This window comes from Nelumbo lutea, chromosome 1 (assembly GCF_056320005.1).
Source record: "Nelumbo lutea isolate HS-2025 chromosome 1, American lotus-T2T, whole genome shotgun sequence".
Taxonomy (NCBI): Eukaryota; Viridiplantae; Streptophyta; class Magnoliopsida; order Proteales; family Nelumbonaceae; genus Nelumbo; species Nelumbo lutea.
In genome coordinates, this window is record NC_142684.1 from 132,237,460 (window position 1) to 132,256,341 (window position 18,882).

Below are 18,882 nucleotides of genomic sequence, written 5' to 3' on the forward strand. Positions count from 1 at the left end.
ATTCCTGCCTCGAACTTCACTGCCAGGTTGGTCAACAACCAAGAAGAGGAAGAAGATGATATCAATTTCCCTGCCAATTGATTTGTGGAATTTGGTGCAAAAGCATTTATTCAAATCATGGGTCAATTTAGAATCACCTGGAAGGAATTACTAATAAGAATTAACAAGTACGAACCAAATTCATGTTTTCATCGGATCCATTGAATCCAAGTGGGATAAAAGCCATTGAAAGGATTGCATTTTTTTTTCTTTATTTAGTAGCCTATTCAAATAATAAGGATTAATAGATGTCTTCTTTATCCATTATTTTGTGTTGAAATTGAGAGATATAGTACTGAATTTTGATCCAGAAAGACAATTACAGGACCGTTTTTGGGCTAGAGGTTTTACATGGATTGAGATTCAGGCGCTTGTCATTTAATTTAGGGATTTTTGGCTCTCTCTCTCTCTAGACCCCCCTATTGTTCCACTTCCATGTATTCACTATAACCTACCCTATTGCTTGCATTTTGTTAAAACACCCTTTTGTTTGCCAATGATCATCATATAATATAACCTTTTAAAATGAGTAATAATTTGAAAGATCATAGGCACAGGGTTTATTTTGTTTTATTTTAAAAATACTCTTGACAGCTCTCAAGTCAACCTTTTAGAAACAAAACCTGGAGAAATATCAAAGTTTTGTTTTATTGTTTAGTGCTAAAAACATCAATTTCTATTCTCTTGTAAGAAAAAAGCAGTAATATGCTGTTGCAAACTATAGGATGGATTTAATATGTGAAACTACATAAGATGCTTTGATATTGCATATTTACATATTACAGATCGCGGGGATTTAAGGGTAAGGTCCATTGATTTTGTCACAAAGAACCTGCAGCTATACATATTTGGAGGACACCGAAGATCTTCTGGTACCTCTGAAAGTCAAAAGATGCATTGAGTTTTTGGATGAAAATCTGAGTAACCCAAAACTAGTTTGGTAGATACACATCTTTTTATGTGTCTTTCCGTATCTTTTCACACAAGAATAAGACACAAAAAGCTTCATTTGGAGTTTCCCAAACTCAGTCCAAAATGGACCTTCTCGCATCTTTTTGGCACTCTGACTTTTAGCAATTAGATCTTCCACAAATCAAATGAAAGTAGACTGAAAATCAGTCTGCGCAGCTTGTAAACAGCTGAAAGACCACACGAAAAATCAAACCAAATGAACACTTAATAATATGACAAAAAGTAAAAACTTTTAAACGAGACCCAAACCCTGAAATGATGCTGCACCCGCACCATCTATGGTCCATGGTCCATGAATTAGTGCGCCACGATTCATGGCTTTAAAAGAGTGGCGACCGATGATCAAAACTGGGCTTGATACAAGATATCATAAGCCCACATTCTTTGCCACGTGTCCCCCACCTAAGAACTGTCAAACATAATTTGAATAGGTCCCACAGAAGACATGTATGATTATGCACAAAGTATGGACAGAATGATCACAAGACCATTAACCTTCAGAATACAAACAAACAGCAGAGGGTCAGAGGATGGTTATATTAGTTTATGCTTGCGTGCAAACCACAAATGGTGCCTTGCAGACAACCAGAAATTGAAAAATATCACAACCCCTCAACCCCTACAAAGAGCAAGCAACATCTAAGCTATAAAAGGTTTGCCTGTAAAATGGTGCTTCAATGTAAACAAATCCCACCCAGATCACCAATTCTATCATTACGCCTACCATGAAATTTCACATTGAAAAATATAGATTGTGCTATATGATATGGACAATATGGAAGACAAGGAATGAGTACATGTTTCAGGGAAAGCCTATCAATAATACATCTATTCAAAATAGATAAATTACAATCTCCAATTGTATTTCATTGTTAACCCACTTTCAAGTGGTGATGGCAGGGTATGGCAAAGCATTCATTTGGAACCTCCTTCTAATGAATGGATTAAACTTAATACTGATGGTGCTATTAAAGGTAATCCAAAATTGACAACTGCAGCAGGGCCATTTAGAGATCACTTAGGACGATTTCAAAGTGGTTGTACAATTGTAATCAGAGAAACAACAAATGAGGTGGCTGAGTTATGGGCCATTCATGAAAGCTTGTTGCAGGGGAGGAGCAGAAGAATTCAAAGATTTATTGTTGAGTTAAGACTCCTTATCCACAATCTCGCCTTTAACAACTCAGGAAATGTTCAAATTGAAAGATGGAGGCTCTATTTTGGAGTAATTTGAAACAGCTGAAAAATATACAAGTTGTTTTATTGGTTCATTGCTATAAGGAGGCTAATAGATGTGCTGATAGAAAGGCTAATATAGCTATGGTGCAATATCCATCCTCCGGTGGAACTCATATCGATGTTATGGGAGATATATCTGGTACAGCTTTTTAGCATCGATGTAGTAATCAGACCTATTTGTTGTGTTTTCTGACTCTATATTACCTAAAAATATTTCACATTTATACTCCCTAATCATTAATAAATATTTATAAAATATCTGAAACTGAAAAATATCATAAACATTTTAGGCTGGGTTTGGTTTGAAAGAAAAAGTTAGGAAAAGGTAGGAAAACCTGTACAGGTAGGGAGGGCCCTTCCTTTCCCTACCCTTTTCTTTCAAACCAGAAGCTGCTAAGGCTCAAAAGAGTACAAATACAAATATGTAATGTGAAAAACCTTAAGTTTATATCATCTTGTATGTGTATGCATTGTACATATTTGTATTTGTACTCCTTCGAAGGCAAGGTTTTGCACTCATACATATTTGTTTTTGAACTCTTTCCAAACTGAGCTAGATCACCAATTCTTGGAACAAATAAATGATTTCACTTGTTTAAGATACAACTTCTCAGATAACCCAAGAATTCCCCCTTCTAGCTTGGATTTTTTTCCCGGATAAGTAACAGGTAACGTATCAATTTTCAGTGAACAGGAGAGAAACACCAGACTGCTCATACAAGTGGCCAGTTGGCCAATGATGCAATCATCTTCCAACAATAAAAGCCAGATCATACAACAACAAAATGGAAGAATAGAAACAACAGAAAAAGATTTGTTACATATTATATCCCGGCCCAGGACAACCCCATTCAGGACTTATCTCTCCCAATCCCCACTCTTGCCAAAGAGTCTACTAACACATTTGCACTCCTTAGAACCCATTTGGATGAGATCTTCAAATTGTTACCTAGGGTAAGAACCACTCTCACCAACAGACCTGAATTTCCATGGAATCTGATCTTGGGTCCAGAACCACCACATAAATATTTGGCGGTCACCCTCCTAGCTTGGTTTTTCATGGCTAAACTACAAGGTCTTTCACCAGGAGATTAATAGGCTTAGCAAAAATGGGACAAAAATCAAATGTTAGAACGCCAAACAAATTCTTCAGAAGAATTTTAAAATAGAGGGATGAAAGGTGCAACAATTGTTTGTATTTGCACAAAATGTATGTGTATGAGAGAGAAATGTTGGCAGAACTGTTCTTCAAAATTTGTCCACTAATGTCTCACCATCACAAATCTCATCTTCAGGGTGCTCTTATCCTCGGATTTTCAACTACACAAATCCAAGATAAGATTTCTGTGTTCCTGGAATATAAACAAATTACAAGTAGCAACCCTAATACAAACTTTCTGGAGAAAGGAGCTTCTTTTCTAAAATCAAATAAAGAGAGCAAATAAATACACGCAAAACAGATAATCTGTCCATAATACACTAGAGAAGGGATCATTAGACCCCAGATACCAATCAAGTTACAAGAAACTCAAAACTGTATAGCCCAAACACATTTTCTGGAAAACAAATGTGCAAGAAACAGAAGAAACAAACCTATATGCCATTGAATAGAAATCTAGAGCCTTTCCCAATTCTGGAGCAAGTTAGAGTAACTCGGATAAACCACCCTACAACATCTTTAATTGAAATCAAAACCAAAATTCTGGAAAAATATATAAGACCGTGAGATAATCTGTGGAGTACACAGTTGGTAGATAAGTGGGAGAGGAAGATCCAACAAGAACTTTGCTAGAAAACCAAAAACAAGGAACTTTCCATCATAGTTGTAAAGGTGATGCCTAGGTGCCCACCTAGGCGACAAGGCGCCCTTGGAGGCTCACCTCACCTAATCGCCAAGCAGTTTTCTATAGTGTGTTATAAAAAACCTTTATATTCTTAAATTTTTGAGGTTATAATTATAAAATAAACATTTTTAAACTAAAATATTCATTTTGTGTGTTTATATACTAATTTCTTTTTATTATTTTCTTATTTGTTAGGGTTTAATCAACACATATATTGCTAAATGCTGTATTGAACCTCAAAAACTTCAAAACCTGAACCAATAAGTAAGGAAGAACATAAAATGTTGTCGAATCAACACATTTTCTTCTTTTTCTTTACTAATTTTGTGTGTGTATATACAAATAAGAAAATGTATAATGTATATACACATTTTCTTCTTCTTCTTCTTCTTCTTCTTTTGATTTTCTATACTTGAACATGAAGTTTATACTTTTCTTATGAAAATTGTGGATATTTATTAAGGAAATGTGATTATGGAACCTAGGGAACAACCCTAGGATACATGTTTTTACTTAAAAAAATCCATCGCATAGGTGGCTAGGCACCCCCCTTTCGCCTAGCCTCACCTTGGCACCTTGAAAACAATGCTTTCCATTATGATATACGGAACCCAATAGTTCCATTGATTCCAGAAGATTATTTCTTAAGAATTTAGAGCATTTGTTTGAATTAAATGACATAATTCAAATGAGAAGAATATTTATTGGAAATTGGATTAATTCTTTACACCTAAAAATGGAAAAGTTAAACAATTCCAACATCTACTCTTCAAACTTGGATTTGAAAGATTCCGCAAGAAACAAATACCAAGTATCATTAAGTATTTTGTATTTCAATCAAGTTGATAAAAATTTTGCTTCAGATGACATCATCGAAATGATCAATCAATCTTTTCATTTTTCTGGTTGAAACCGTGCAATTTCTTTTATCTTATTTACTTCATTTCTTCCTTTAATTTTCTGTTAATGATCGATTATCTGCAAACTTATGTAACATCAATAGATTAAACTAACTCTAACGATTGGAAATTTAGTTAATTGAAGAAGAAAGAAGTTGAAAATTAAGCACATAAATTCCCAAAAACTGATCTTCTACAAACGTGTGTGGTGCGCCCCTCAAATTAAAGGAAAATTAGCAGAGAAATTAAAAAGCAAAATAAACAAGCAAAGATACAATATCTGATCAGCAAACTTAAATTGAAGGTTCTTCTTCTTCTCTTCTTTCTTTCTTTTCTGTTTAAACCACAACAACGGTCGATCTAATACCAATCTCTGTCCCTCCATTAGATCAACTAAAAGTGATTTTGATGATTTTGAGGAGATCTATAAGAACCATACCACCCACTCGAACTCGAATGGTTTCCACTTGACCTCGGCCTGTTATTCATGTCAGCTGGATCCGAATCTCCCCCGCCACCGCCAAGGCCGCTGCCTCTACGCATCCGCTCGTGCCCTCCCGATTTGGGGCGCCCATCTTCGCCGTACCGATTCGGTGAACCGTGATGCCCGTTTCCGTGTCCCAATTCACGAGATCGAAACCCCTGTTGCCTATGCCCTTCTTGGATGAACCTCTCTTCCTTGCCTACGAATCCAGGCCGCAGATGCGGAGGAACGAAGATCTCCAGCTTCGGCGATGGCAGAGAAGGCGGTGGAGTCTCGAGAACCCTTTCTTTGGTTAATGTTGCCGGGGATGGGGACGGAGAAGAGGTGAGGGAGGAACCCGTCCGACCCAAGGGACGCAGGGAGATAGACTCCTGCTCGATCCGGGTTCGATCGGAATCGGGTTTAGTTGGTGGCGGTGGTGCAGGAAGAGAAGGTAGAGGCTGTGATTGTGTCTGGGGCTGGGGCTGGGGCTTGGGCGAGGGACGGCTCAAGACGAGCATTCCGCCATGGGTTCGGGTGGCGTAGAGGTGAGCTTTAGGAGGATTGATCGTTGCAGGCGAAGCGGAGGAAGCCGAGTTGGGTTTGTTGGAGGTGGTGAGATTGTTCTTCTTTTCGTAGATGTCGTTGAAGTTGATAGAAGCGTACTTGTTTGTCCTTGCCATCCACTGATACACGAGAGAGAGAGAGAAGGGAATGAGAGGAAGAGAACGAGAGATGACGGTGGAGAGAGAGAGAGAGAGAGAGAGAGAGAGAGAGAGGAAAAGAAAAAGAAGAATCCTGGTTAAATATGAATTGGTTAAACAATTAATTAGATGATTAGTGTTGCTGAATCAAGGAAATAAAGAAAACGGAGATCCATAGGGAGGAGGTGCCGTGGAATGCACTGACACGTTGTCTCTAGATTTTGATCGTTGAGAGAGAAAGAGAGAGAGAGAGGTGCTATCGGACAAATATTTGATCACCATGTGTTCGGTTAAAATCCCATTCTTTCTGCCTCTCATTTCCGATACAGAAAGAAACCGAACGCCCTATTCTTCCTTCCCCTCCTTCCCAAATCTTGATTTTCTAACTAAATTTTACATCAAAGGAAAGTTTAAATTTGAAGGAACACAAAGAAGGTGATTTGAAAATTACATTCTATCTGCAATGTTTAGGATAAATGAGGCATTGGTCTATCAAATGACCAACACATCGATACTAAACAAATAAGGTTCCGTTTGGAGAAATTAAGGTTTATTTTATTGAATTATGAAAGTAAACAAATAAGGTTCCGTTTGGATAATAGTTTGGTTTTTGAACTTTGAATTTGAAAAAAAAAAATAGAAGAGTTCTGTTCAACTACATTGCATTCCACTAAAATCTCAACCATTCAAGTTAAATTCTGTTTACTTCTCATTTGTTTAGTTTTACAAAATGTAATTTTACTATCACGTTCAACGAATTACATCTTTTATAACACCATGCATCACAGGTTTTATGTTTAAGAATTATTTTTAAACATAAACATGTCACCCCTCCTTCATTTTATTGAGGCCAACAGTCACAGCAGGGTGGGAGACTTATATTAAGAATATTTCCCTTTTAATAAAAAATATAAGTATAGAGATGTTCCCAATGTATGGCTGAAAATGGTTATGAGGACGTATAAACAAAATTTTATAAGTATTGAATCCGCCCTCCAATCCATTCTAGGGACAGCAGGATTTGAACCCAAGTCTCTCCTATAACGAGAATGGTTAGCAAAGTAAAAACACCTTTAAGCCCCAAAGTAGAAAATATCAGAAATTTGTGATTTTGAGCTTTAAAAGTAGTAAGCCTGAAATTTATTCAATGGTAGCCTTAATCCTCTCGTTTGGCAAATGCTATGCTAGTGTCCGGGGTACTGTTCATTACAAAACAAAGTTGAAGTTGAATCGGTACAAAGCATTAATAAAATACCTAAGAGAGCATGAAGTAAACCAGAAGGCCAAGAGATGGACATGACAGAAATAAGTACTTCGTTAAGTCTCTCAAACAGCCGGCCATAAATAAAAATAGGCTTCGATTCATGAGAAAGAGAAGAACGAGATGCAAATTCTACCTTTCATGTGACAAGCGCCTGAGAATTGAATTGCTGAAACATGATTTGATCATTAACTTTCGTCTCCTTCTTGTATGAAGGCTTAAATAGGGCTCGCGACGGGTAAGGTATTCGTAAAAATTTCCTCTCCTATTCTATTCTCAAACTGCCAAACCCATCTAAGCACTCTTGATATTAAGCACATCCCAAATCCATTTCAACTTTTCCTCCCAATTTCTGGAACCCATCCAAGCCCAAAACCGTTAAACCTGTTATGACATGTCTCATCTGATTATCATTTAATCACGGCTGTGTTTGTTACATCTTTTTGTACGGGTTTTGGGGATGTTTAGAAGCTCGAAAGCTTAAATTTTGGGCTCTTCATGTTTTGGCAATGGAAAGATCTGTTGGGAAAAAGCTCTAGCCCATAAAAGATATCAGCAGTCTGAATTTGGGCTTTTTTAGGAAGCTTCAAATGAAGTTTTTCCAATCTTTTAATGCCTCGTCTTCTTCGAACATGTGTCATGATGCACATGTTTGGGAGAAAATGGGGTGTCTTTCAACAAAGGGCCCACCTTGAAAATGTATGTGAGGCCCACATACATGTCCACACAGACTCACATGCATGTCCACCAATGATATGTCGAACCCACCTTGTAAAATATACGTGGGCCCCACATACATGTCCACACATGGACCCCATATACATGTCCACCAATGGTATGTAGGGTCCACCTTGAAAAATGTATGTAGGCCCCACAGATGTCCACACATGGACCCCACATGAATGTCTACCAATGGTATGTCGGGCCCACCTTATAAAATGCATGTGGGGCCCACCTTAGAAAATGTATGTGAGTCCCACGTGTTAAATAAAAGGTTTGTTGATTCACACACAAGACATTCATATATACATAACATACATATTTTCATAACATTACCAAACAGTCTTCTAGATTTTATAATCTTTTCTGAGATCTATTAAAAATATTTCAACCAATTAGTCTTTGGTATGTGTTTGGTACCGTTTATGTTTATTGAATAAATGTTTGTACTTTATTTGCTGGTAAAACAGAAAATGCAATAATTGCAACCATTTATGACAATTGGGCGCCACGAGGCACCACACTTAAGCGTAATAGTGAATAAACGCCTGGCTGTTTGTGGAAGCTTCAAAAAATAATTTCTATAAACGGCTGACATGCACATAAGCCAAAGTTTGCTTTTTATATTTTCCATGTAAGAGCAAGAGAGAGAAAATGTTGAAATGGTACATATGTGGCACCATCAAGAAACATTTATTGAATAAATGTAAATGGTACTAAACATCACCTTGGTCTTCCAATATCTATTTGTAAAAACTCACTCTCTCTTTTAATTATTAAATCTTGTAATAGGTCTTCTAAAAAATACTTGCGATTTTAATTGGTGGGTTTAAACAGGTTGGTGCAGGTAGCACTAAAAAAACCATTAAAAAGAAAGATACTGCTCAGGTAACATAAGACAATTATTATCTCAAGAATCCCCATAGGTTTGGGTATTGGGCATCTGGTATCCTAAGATCAAAACATTAAGGATTTTAATCTAAAATCTCAAACACTAGTGTTTTGATTAACAACTAATGATACATCATACTAACCCCCAATAACTACAAGTATAAGACATATATTTAGGCTTGGGGCTAACTTCTAAAAAGATAAGAAACACCTTTCTTAGCCTGGCCTATTTAGCTAAGTTGCATGGGCTTCCATCTTGTTTTGTTTTGTTTTTTTTTTTTTATGTATAAAGGATAAGTTAGAAAAAAAGGCCAAAAGACATTCAATATGTTCACACTAAGGTTTGTTGTTTGTTCTGTCCACGGAATGTTTTTGTTGCCCAAAGTTAAGCTTCAATCGATATGTTTGACCTGGTGAGGTTTTCCAGCATTAAGTAACTAACAGCACTATGTTAGGGTGAAACTAAAATAAGACCGGGAGTGCAACTTGGATTAACATTTTACACTGTTTTGGTTGGGGCATTTGGATTGGATCCATTCAAATTTTGATAAAAGCAATGTACGTATTTATATCTCAATATCCATCAACAAAGATTTTATTATTAATATCAATGCCGGAAATATCAAAAATGCTTTGACCAATCCCAACCCTCCATGAATTTTGGTTACAATTTATCATGGATTCCTATTTATATGATGTTGGTTGATTGGTAAAAAGTTATTTCAGTATCATGTCATAAAAAACATTTCCTATTAGTACCCAGTACTAGTATCTATCATCAACGAACCGTCAGTTATGTGTATGACATGACACCAAGTGCAGATTAAGACTTGAAATTATTAAAATTATTCTTAAAAATAAAACACTGCTAATAATCTTCTCCCTCAAGAAAATGAAAGAGAGCCTAAACTCTCTACCACTTTATAAAAAACAAAGAAAAAACTCATGAAATAAAATAATCAATCACATTTGAAAAATTAAACTTCTCTTCAACCCATCTCGTCCACTCATTAGCTTAGAGAATTGGACGATTCGGTTTCAGAGCCCCCCTCCCCACTTCCATATCTCCAAATGTAATTCAGACGTACAAGAAGCTTTGTAATCATAGCTTCTGTCTTTGCCAAAGTAGAGCGTCTGTACCAAAAGAACATTTGCCTTGGAACTCAAAATTTCGTTCAGATTGCCAATGCATCCTTCCACTCTTCTCCAAAAACACCATCACAAAAAAGAAGCCAATCAAATGAGTTCTCAATTACAATAACAATAATATTGGCATAATGAAGGCACCAAGAGCTAATGGAGGAGCATTTAATGAGCTATATGCTGATGCTTAGAACTGAAGTGCTAGGGTCAGATAATAGTGAAGTGTATTTCCATGACAAGGTGGTTTTCCATCAGTAGCATTCGTTCTGGTAAGAAGTCCCCAATTAATGAATACCATTTGACCTTAGCTCGGTAGCCACTATTTACAGGTCTACAGCTCTGTAAATGGCTCCACAGGACCCAACCTCCTTGTTTTCTTTTCTGGTGTGGGATCTTAATTGTGATTAAGGTTAAATGAATGATCAACAGCCTGTTGTTTGACTTATTTATGCCATAAATAGGCCCTGATCCTCACTAGAATTTAGGCTATATTTGGTTTGAAGGAAAACGTAGAGAAAGGAAGGGAAAGACAGGGAAACCAATATAAGGGTTGTAAACGTTTCCTTACCTTTCCCTTCCTTTCCCTCCATTTTCCTTCAAACCAAACATAATCATCGAAACGAAAAAAAAAAGATTCCACTTTAATGGAAATAATTATTTTTCTTTGTTCAAGACACTTTAGATTGAATCGACAACGTTCATTGTTATTGAATCTTAATCTGCTCCCCACACTAATTTACACATTGCAGCCGTGTGTTAGGAACATCTCTCCATGAATGACAGCATACAAGTTTGAGAGATGTCCTCATGTCCACCATTTGCGGGTGCAATGTCTTTGGAGTCCTTTTGGTTCATAGGTAGTACTAGTCAGAACCCGTGCCATGCATGGGATCTTTTAACCAAACTACAAATTAGAGTTAATGGGGTTTAAAGAGCCCTAGATATTTATAAACACCTTACCACAAAATTCTATCACAAATAACCCCCATTTTGAAGGGATGTCAGATCCATCACATGAACGCCCAAAAGTTATGGATTAGGGTGGGCGAATTTCAAAAATTTCTCTCCCTTCAACTGGGAATCGTATTCCCTAATTTAGAAAAATCATATTTTCAAGGATCAATCTTGAACCATAAACCGAACTAGATTTGAAACGAAACAGTGGGAGAGGGATATACCTGATACAGAGAAATAGTATCTCTCAATGGAGGTGTTCACGCCCAATGAAGATCACCAAAAACTGCTCCCACTGAACATGACACAATGGATGGAGGAGCAGAATCAGTAGGGTTCGTCCCACGAACTGAATTCTTCAGCAAGAATCCAATGGAGGCAGTGAGCACAACTTCCTATCAGCCTTTCAGCAAAGACTGATATCAAGATCCAATCTTGACTACTCTTACAATGTTGGAGAACGAACTGGTAGTATGGCGGCAGCAGGAAGGGATCACAGGGTGAAGGCGCAGTCACACTGTGTATTCTTCTCTTTGTAATTCGAGATCTTGTATCTCTGTAACTTCTAGGATGATCTTGATGGTTCGTCCCCTCCTGCTTTTATAGGCTCAAATAGATCAGCTCTTGATCCTATCAGGAGTTTCCTAATTCAGATCATAATCTGAATTTGGACTCTCTTTAAGTGATAAGGATAAAACCCTTATCTTATCTGCAAATTAGATCAGCCTTCTCTTGATCTTATCAGGAGGTTTCTAGATCTGGTCTCTCTGAGTGGATAGAGTAGGACTCTATCCTATCGGCTGATTTAATTCTAGATCCGCCCCCTCTGTTAATTAAAACAACTAGTTCGAAATGGGCTTTAGGCCCAATAAGTCTATGTGCTCAAACTACTTCCAAACTGCTGCCCAGTTGAGCTTCTTTGTATGGCATGGGACCCAAGCATTGATCTACACATCAGTCACATGAGTTCGGCCCAGCCTTTGTTACAAGGCCTGGCCGAATACACTGTTGTGGACAGTGCACCCCCTGAAACCCATCACATGGGCTTCTATTGGGCCCAACACTTACATTAAGTGGTCCCTGGGCCAAGTCACCTTATAAAAACCCAGGGACTGGGGGCAGATGCAAGATTATCCCATCAGGCATTACCCTCAGCGGCCTTACACTTAACCTCTCAGCCCATAGTGATCAAACACTACCCGATAAGAGAGGACCTCTCCCTCGGTTGCAAGGAACAATATTGCACTCTCTACTTATATGGATCATGGGAATTAAAACCTCTTGCAAACATTTTAGAAACCGTAACATATATACTTTTATATCTCATATAAAATATATTTTGCAAAACAAATCTCAACGATTGAAATCGGTTGCCGACAGTCTTGGTTTCCATCAGAGAGAGTGCATCCCCGATCATTACCTTTGTCCGACAAAGGGACTGATCATGTCACTATAATCACCCACTCAGATGAATTCTTAGACTGTTCCAACATACCCAGGTTTTGACTCCCACTAAGGATCTCACTGATTGGTACATCCAAGACAGCCCAATCCGACACCTAGTGCAGTATCATAATCGTGTCTAGGGTTCAGGTGTAACTTTCTAGTTTTACCCATTAATCTCCAAGGTCCAGGGCAATACTGGAAATCTGGTCCGGTTCAAAGATTCAATTAATCCTACACTGCATGTGCCTTGGGTCTCACCCTGGGGGCTGAGACAGGCCACCCCAACCGACTTGGTGGCACATCAGTGTCAGCCTTATCAGGATAGGTCTCCCCAGACCGACCCACCGGCTGTGAACATTCTAAACTAACACGAGTCTCATTAAGTGTCCAGTTTAAGGGTATAACGTAGAAACAAACCACAAAAACATGAATCAAATATGCACTTTATTCATTTACAATAAACATCAAAAGTACATCATTCTGATTGAAGCTAAGGGCATACAAAGACTGTTTAACAGCTCCTACTCGCACTTAGGTCCAATCTGATATAAACCGGAGTCCCATGCTTTCCATGTGTTTCTCAAACATTTTCTGTGATAGTGGCTTCGTCAATGGGTCTGCTACATTTTCCGCTGACGCTACCTTCTGAATCAAGGCGTCCCTCTACCAACAATCTCTCGCAGTACATGGTACTTCCTCTCGATGTGCTTTGACTTCGAGTGGGCTCGTTGCTCCTTAGCCCGAGCAATTGCTCCATTGTTGTCACACAACAACGGGATGGGTGATATGTTGGATGGAACTACTCCCAACTCGTGAACGAACTTCTTCATCCACACAGCTTCTTTGGAAGCCTCGCTTGCGGCAATGTATTCGGCTTCGGTTGTGAACTTTGCGATGGACCCCTGTTTGTTGCTTTTCCAACAAACAACACACAATCCTATTGTGAAAACATATCCAGATGTAGGCTTTCTATCATCTGGATCCGACCGGAAATCGGCATCAGTATACCCTTGGATCTGTAGTGAACTACCATCGAATACCAGACAAATCTCTTTTGTTCTTCATAGGTATTTGAGTATATTTTTCACAGCGGTCCAGTGCTCCTGCCCTGGGTTGGCTTGGAATCTGTTTACCACACTCACTGCCTGAGCAATGTCAGGGCGAGTGCACAGCATGGCATACATGATGCTCCCTACGGTAAAGGCATAGGGAATGCCCTTCATGCCCTCAAATAAAAGTACATATTTGATTTATGTTCCCTTGGTATGTTTCTGTGTAAAACCCTTAATCTGGACACTTAATGAGATTCGTGTTAGTTTAGAATGTTCGCAGCCAGTGGGTCAGTCTTGGGAGACCTATCCTGATAAGGCTGACACTGATGTGCCACCAAGTCGGTTGGGGTGGCTTGACTCAGCTGCCAAGGTGAGACCCTAGGCACATGTAGTATAGGATTAATTGAATCTTTGAACTGGACCAGACTTCCAGAATTGCCTTGGACCTTGTAGATTTGTGGGTAAAACTGGAAAGTTACACCCGACACCTAGACTCGATTATGATACTTGTTAGACAGTTTTGTATGCCCTTAGCTTCAATCAAAATGATGTACTTTATGAGTTTATTGTAAATGAATAAAAGTGCATATTTGATTCATGTTCCCTTGGTATGTTTCTGTGTAATACCCTTAAACTGGACACTTAATGAGACTCGTGTTAGTTTAGAATGTTCACAGCTAGTGGGTCGGTCTAGGGAGACCTATCCTGACAAGGCTGACACTGGGGTGCCACCAAGTCGGTTGGGGTGGCCTATCTCAGCTACTAGGGTGAGACCCTAGGTACATACAGTGTAGGATCAATTGAATCTTTGAACTAGATCAAATTTCCAGTATTGCCTTGGACCTTGGAGATTGATGGGTTAAACTGAAAAGTTACACCCGACCACTAGACTCGATTATGATACTGCACTAGGTGTCGGATTGGGCTGTCTTTGATATACCAATCAGTGAGATCCTTAGCGGGGGTCAAAACCTGGGTATGTTGGGACAGTCTGAGAATTCATCTGAGTGGGTGATCATAGTGACAGGACCAACCCCTTTGTCGGACAAAGGTAATGATTGGAGATGTACTCTCACTGATGGAAACTAATACTACCGGCAACCGATTTCAATCGTTGAGATTTGTTTTGCAAAATATATTTTATATGAGATATAAAAGTATATATATATATATATATATGTATTTATTATGGTTTCGAAATGATTTGCAAAAGGTTTTAATTCTCGGGATCCATATAAGCAAAGTGCAGCATTGTTCCTTGCAGCCGAGGGAGAGGTCCTCTTGTCGGGCAGTGTATGATCATTATGGGCTGAGAGGTTAAGTGAAAGACCATTGAGGATAATACCTGATGGGTTAATCTTGCATCTGCCCACAGTCCCTGGGTGTTACAAGGTGGCTTGGCCTAGGGACTACTTAGGGTAAGTGTTGGGCCCATAGATCCCATTTGTTGGGTTTCACGGGGTGCGTTGTTCTTAATACTGTATTTGGCCAGGCCTTGTAACAAAGGCTGGGCCGAACCCATGTGACTGATGTGTAGATCAATGTTTGGGTCCCACGCCATACAAGGAAGCCCAACTGGGCAGCAGTTTGGAAAGCTAAATGAATACATAACATTAAATGGGCCTTAAGCCCATTTCGAACTGGGTTATTTTGATTAATCACTTAAGGGGCGAATTCTAAGATGGATGAGCTGATAGGATTGGGCCCAGACCCTATCCACTTAGAGAGTCCAAGGTCTAAATAAGATTTAGATCTGGAAGCCTCCTAATTGGATTAGGAGATGGCTGATCTAATCTGCAGATAAGATAAGGGTTATCCCTTATTACTTAAAGAGACTTCTCATCCAAATATGATTTGGGTTAGCAACTCCTAATGAGATTAGGAGCTAATCCCTTTAAGTCTATAAAAGGAGGAGGGGGCGGCAACTTTTAGACATGCAATGCAATTCAGAGATCCTTGTCTTCAGAGTTGAGATTATTAGAAGAGAGAATTCTACACCCTGCAAATACTCTCTTGTCGCCTCCTTCCTGCAGCCACCGCCTACAGCAGTTCGATCTCCAGTTCTTGGGAGAAATCAAGTTTTGATCTTGATACCAATCTTTTGGAGAAAAGATTGGTTGGAGTTGTATTCACAAGCCATCCAGTTGATTCTTGCGAAGGGTCAAGTTCTTTTGGAAGAACACTATTGATTCTGCTCCACCCTACACTGCGTCATCTTCAGTGGGAGCAGATTTTTTATCCTTCTTTGGACATGAACACCTCCATTAGGAGATACTACTTCTCTGTATCAGGTATTATCCCTCCCTACTCCTTTTGGTTCAGATCTGGTTCAGTTTATGGTTCAAGAATGATCCTTAAAAATATGATTTTCTAAATAGGAAATTCGATTACCAGTTGAAGGGAGAGAAAATTTTTTGAAATTCGCCCCCTTATTCCGCAATCTTTGGGCATCCATGTGATGGATATCCTATCCCTTCAGTGGTATCAGAGCCGTGGTTCAAATCTTGAACCATTCTGTTTCAGATCTAAACCTGCGCAAATGGGCAGAAGGCATTCTACCCAATTTGCGCAGATATGGGTTTTGGGAAATTTGTTCCCAAAATTGATGGGCAAATAATCTGAAATTAATTTTATATAAATATGATTATTGTTTAGAATAGTTCTTTATGATTTTCTTGATTTATGGGCTGTTCTTACAAGAGGAGATCGAATTCTTGGTTTGCACAGGGAGAACTGCAAAATTTGCAGTTTCTTGAATTTATTTATTTTTTGTCTGTAAATAATTTTTTTGTAGAATCAATGTATAGGCATTCGATCTGATGTAATTATTAATAGAAATAGGATTTCTATTTATTTTTATTTTGGATCGAAGATGGCAGCGCAGAAAGGGAGATTTCGTAGAGAAGGAGATTTCGCAGATGGGACATTCGCTATCTGCGATTTGCAGTTTGTGAAACTGCAAACTGTGATCTAACCTCTGTTTTGTAGGATGGATCATGCGAACAGCCTTGTTTTACTAATTCTTGGTTTTCTTTTATCAACTATTTAATTTCAGATTATTTTCTTGAATTAAGGATTTAATTAAAGATCAAACCCTAGACCCATTCGAACCAAGATTGGTTCAAAACTGTTTGGACCAAATCAAGGGTTTAATCAAGGCTGAAAGTCAGCCCTATTTTTCCCACTAATGGACCTGAGGATTGATATTTAATTAAATGGTTAATTTGGCCCAACCTGTAAAGGCCCAGTTTTAAATAGTTAAAACTGTTAAAAGCTCACTTCAAAGGATAAAGCTATATGGGCCGAACTGGGTAACACTAATTCAGCCCATATACCTAGATAATATTAATGGTTAATATTATGGATTTAAAATGGGCTTCCAATGGGCCTTATAGATAATTAATTGATTGGATCAATTTATCCTTGCATGAGATGTATGGATGTATGATGTGCTGCGTACATGGGCCATAAGTGCTTGGCCCATGCTCATTCGACAGTGGCTCTTGTGCACACCATGACTGAATGCATATCATTGCCATTGTGTCCCTTTTGGTCATTGGATGACCTCCCTCAGTGGTGGGCCCCACACCTCATCAAGAGGTTACGTGCGGAACCCAAGCCGATTTAAGGCCCACCAAAATCCAACTTTATGAAAGTCAGTGGGAGCCACTTTGGTTTGACCTAAATCAAACTAGGGCATAATTAACTGTTCCCTCCAGCTAATATGAGTGCATGTGATAGGGAGATTCATATGATGAACTCTCTAAAGGCCTTCCGTCATTAGCATGAGGATGAGTCCTTCAGTAATGAGGAAGCACACCAGAAAATGGGCTATCCATTTACTGTTGGACTTGTCTAATTGTTTCATAAGATGATAGGGGCGTCATAGACCGATGTGGGAGGGGCTTCACTAGAAAATGGGAACTCTCTCACGGTACCTTGGCGTTCACGAATATGATGGGTAAACACTCACTGGACAGAAAGGTTTACCTGAAAACGGATCTGAACCTTGTTTGGCAGAGGCCATAGGGAAAACTCATATGATGAGTGGATATGATCCTTCACAGAAAAGTGGTGGGGTTATGCAGCTGAAACAGTTGGCTCCATGCACCCTATGTGATTTCCCACATTTCTAGAGACAACCCGTAGTCTCCGTCACTGAGAAAGGAGGGAAATCTCAGAGATGCATAAATGGAAATGGATCGTAGATTAAAATCTATATCTATGAAATGAACATGAATCAAATTGGATTGTGGACTAATGTTTGCTCTTTTATCAGAAAATGGAAAACGGATCATTTGCAAAGCTTCTTGACGACAACAAGCTTAAGGGCCCAAACTATGCAGACTGGTACAGGAACCTTATGCTGGTCCTAGCTTCTGAAAAGCTGGACAAAGTGGCAAAGAATCCTGCCCCGGAGCGTCTGGGTGATAGGGCTTCTGAGGCCCGAAGGAGAGACTATCAGGAATGGAAGGTGAAAAACTCCCTTGCCCGGTGTTACATCATTGCCTCCTTGGACAACCTAATATAGAGGCAGTTCGATCAGATCAAACTTGCCAAGGACATTGGACAGTCTCAGGACGATGTATGAAGAGCAGAATCGTTCTACTCGACAAAAGGCCTTGAAACAGTTCATGACCGCACAAATGTCCAAGGGCCAACAAGTTCACGACCATTGTCTTCGGATGATGGGATACATCAACGAACTGGAGGCTCTTGGATCCGGGCTGGACCTTGAGACCCAGATAGATGCTATCCTTAATTCTTTGCCTCCTTCCTTTAATCCATTCATCATGAACTATAACATGAACAAACTGAATGTCAGCTTGCAAGAGCTCAACAACATGTTGCAAAGGGCCAAAGAACTTATTAGAAAGGATGAGCCTGTAGCTATGCTTGTTGAAGCTAGCAAGACAGGCAAGAGAAAGAGGAAGGCAAAGAAGCCTCAGAAGAAAGCCACTAGGGGTAAGAAGTAGAAGAAAGACAAAGCATCGGATGCCTGTCACTTTTGCAAGAAGATCGACCACTGGAAAAGGAATTGTCCTGTCTACCTGGAATCCAAGAAAGGTAATTTCAAAACTTGTGTTATAGAAACCAATTTATTGGTAGCTTTTGCGTCCTAGTGTATTGACTCCGGGGCTTCAACTCATGCGTGTAACTCACTGTAAGGGTTCAAGGTAAGTAGAAGGCTGAGTGAAGGAGAAGTCACTCTCTACTTAGGGACTACTACAACTGTTGCAACCGCGGCCATAGAA